Genomic DNA, 3,320 nt, shown 5'->3' with positions numbered 1-3,320 from the left:
ATGCGGGGAGGGGGGGAAGAGCGAAGGCAACGCCCATTTTCGGGAAGAGAGGCGGGGGCCTTCTTCCTCCTCCGGAGCCGTGTCACTCCTCACTCGCAAACTGCTGGAAGTTGTACTTAAATTTTCCTGCGAGTTTTATGTGCCACATCTTTATACAAGGTTGCGAGCAGTGTGTTTTTGAAGTCTGCAGTCGTGGCTTGAATGCCTTCATTGAATCCGCCCCTGGGAGGGTTCTAACCACCCTGTCGTCTTGGCCTGGCCTTTGTTCCCAGCTCCGCTCCTGACCTGATGGGCGGAGCGCTTCAGGAAGGGGCCGCTACCTTTATCAAGGGCAAGACCACCAGAAGCGCCCCTGACATCCGGTTGCAACTTTAAGAACTTGTGCAGGAGCTTTGCTTTTCTCTCCTCCCTCCTAGTCCTTTTCCCTTGTTGCCATGTCTTTTGTAGAATTTGAGCCCGGGGCAGGGGCTGCCTTAAAACTGACCTTTGTAAGCTTCAATAAGAGCCTTTTTGGCTCAAAGATGGGGCTTTAAATGGTGTACATAAATAAGTCAATAATCAACTTCTACTTAGAAGCAAGTCCCTTTGACTTCAATAGGCCCTAACTTGCAGGTGAGCTTAGGACTGCAATAGCTAATGCGTTTCTTTTCTTTTTTCCTATGCAAATAAATTTTTAGTCAAGTAGCTAAATTTATCTGTTTCCTTTTGGAACATTTATTCCCCACATTCTCCTCTGCAGTAGTAAATTCTTGGAGTGCGGGTGCTCTTCGGGACAACCCGCACAGATAGCCATGCCCCTTCCAGTGGAGGGTGGTCCATTACGGCTAATAAGAACATAAGAACATAAGAACATAAGAGCCTGCTGGATCAGGCCAGTGGCCCATCTAGTCCAGCATCCTGTTCTCACAGTGGCCAACCAGGTGCCTGGGGGAAGCCCGCAAGCAGGACCCGCGTGCAAGAACACTCTCCCCTCCTGAGGCTTCCGGCAACTGGTTTTCAGAAGCATGCTGCCTCTGACTAGGGTGGCACAGCACAGCCATCACGGCTAGTAGCCATTGATAGCCCTGTCCTCCATGAATTTGTCTAATCTTCTTTTAAAGCCATCCAAGCTGGTGGCCATTACTGCATCTTGTGGGAGCAAATTCCATAGTTTAACTATGCGCTGAGTAAAGAAGTACTTCCTTTTGTCTGTCCTTCCAACATTCAGCTTCTTTGAATGTCCACGAGTTCTAGTATTATGAGAGAGGGAGAAGAACTTTTCTCTATCCACTTTCTCAATGCCATGCATAATTTTATACACTTCTATCATGTCTCCTCTGACCCGCCTTTTCTCTAAACTAAAAAGCCCCAAATGCTGCAACCTTTCCTCGTAAGGGAGTCGCTCCAACCCCTTGATCATTCTGGTTGCCCTCTTCTGAACCTTTTCCAACTCTATAATATCCTTTTTGAGATGAGGCGACCAGAACTGTACACAGTATTCCAAATGCGGCCGCACCATAGATTTATACAACAGCATTATGATATCGGCTGTTTTATTTTCAATGCCTTTCCTAATTATTGCTAGCATGGAATTTGCCTTTTTCACAGCTGCCGCACACTGGGTCGACATTTTCATCGTGCTGTCCACTACAACCCCGAGGTCTCTCTCCTGGTCGGTCACCGCCAGTTCAGACCCCATGAGCGTATATGTGAAATTAAGATTGTTTGCTCCAATATGCATATTTTTACACTTGTTTATATTGAATTGCATTTGCCATTTTTCTGCCCATTCACTCAGTTTGGAGAGGTCTTTTTGGAGCTCTTCGCAATCCCTTTTTGTTTTAACAACCCTGAACAATTTAGTGTCGTCAGCAAACTTGCAAACTTGGGACACTGCTCCACCAGCCAGGCCTGTAACCAGGGGGACTGCCCCCCTAAATTTGGTCTGTCCCCCTAATTTTTTAACAAATAATTTTAAACAAATAATTAAATTTATTATAGACATTTTTTCTGCCCTTACTTTTTTTAGTCACCCCTGAACTTACTTTTGCCCTTTTGAACTTACTTACTTTTGCCCTTTTGAACTTACTTACTTTTGCCCTTTTGAACTTACTTCTGCCCTTACTTTTTTTAGTCACCCCTGAACTTTTTGGCGGGCTCTGGGTCTGCCACCAAGCTCAGTCTGCCCTCAGCCAGCCCCCAGGGGGACCTGCCTTCACCCAGGCTACCCCCTTCTGCCTCCTTAGTCTCAGTTTTGCCCTGGTAGATTTTAGCAGGCAGGAGGTGGAAGACAAAGCTAGAATTAATTGGCTTTGGCCACCCTTGGCTCTGGTTGCACCTACTGATGAGCTCCTTGCCTTGTGCCCCTCCAGTCTCAAGGGGGCACCAGCCGCCACTGGCCCCTTCAAAGGCTAGATAACAAAAAAACAATGTTTACCAAGGCAGACATTATCGCTTTTAAATCAATCCTCTTTCCTTCGCCCCTTAATATCCAGCCTAATGAAGAGTTCTGGCAGACTCGGAAGCTTGTTCGTTATTTGGTGACATTTGGTTGGCTATAATAAAGTTACTTTGGGAATTTTTCACAATAAAAGTGGCAGTTCAACCCTTCGCCGTGCATGCTGGAGTAACCTGTCTCTTCCTGTGCTTAGCTTGTTTGGTGGGTTTCTCTTTGAGAAAAGCTTGTTTATGCAGAAAACTGGCGAATAGCACTCTGAGAGATGATAGTGTGGTCACTTTAAACAAATGGGAAGTTTAGCAGAAGATAAGCAAATGCAAAGAGCGATACTGATTTCTTTTTACTGATATGGCAGCTTTGCTGCTTATTACCTCCCCTACACGTGTGATATATTATTTATTACACATCCCACCTTTTCCTCCAAGGAGGTTTAGGCAGCTTACATGGTTCTCCCTTTCTCTCATATTTTATCCTCACAACAACCCTGTGAGGCAGGTTAGACAGAAAAGCAGTGACTGGCTCAAGGTCACCCTGTGAGCTTCATGGCTGCGCGGGGGTTTCAACCCTGCTCCCCCCCCCGGCCTAGTCTAGTGCTTTGACCACTACACCACACAGGCATGTGCAGAGTGTCTTCCTCTCACTATTGGATATTGCTGGGATTAAGGAGAACGGCTTCTAGACTGACGGCTCGATCTTGCAGGAAGGAGGAGGCTTCCGACGGGATTCCCTCTTCATCTTCGCCCCCTGGACATATTATTCACAACCTTCGTAGTCCCTTCGTTCCTCCCCAGGGTTGTGCCTCTTTGCACCGGCCCCTGGAGGAGAGGAAAGGGAGGAGCTGCCTTCGCCCCGCCCACGGGCTGTCGCTTCCCTCCAGCCTCCT

The sequence above is a fragment of the Rhineura floridana genome, chromosome 15 (genome assembly GCF_030035675.1).
Source record: "Rhineura floridana isolate rRhiFlo1 chromosome 15, rRhiFlo1.hap2, whole genome shotgun sequence".
Lineage (NCBI taxonomy): Eukaryota > Metazoa > Chordata > Lepidosauria > Squamata > Rhineuridae > Rhineura > Rhineura floridana.
Note: the sequence above shows the minus strand (reverse complement) of the source record.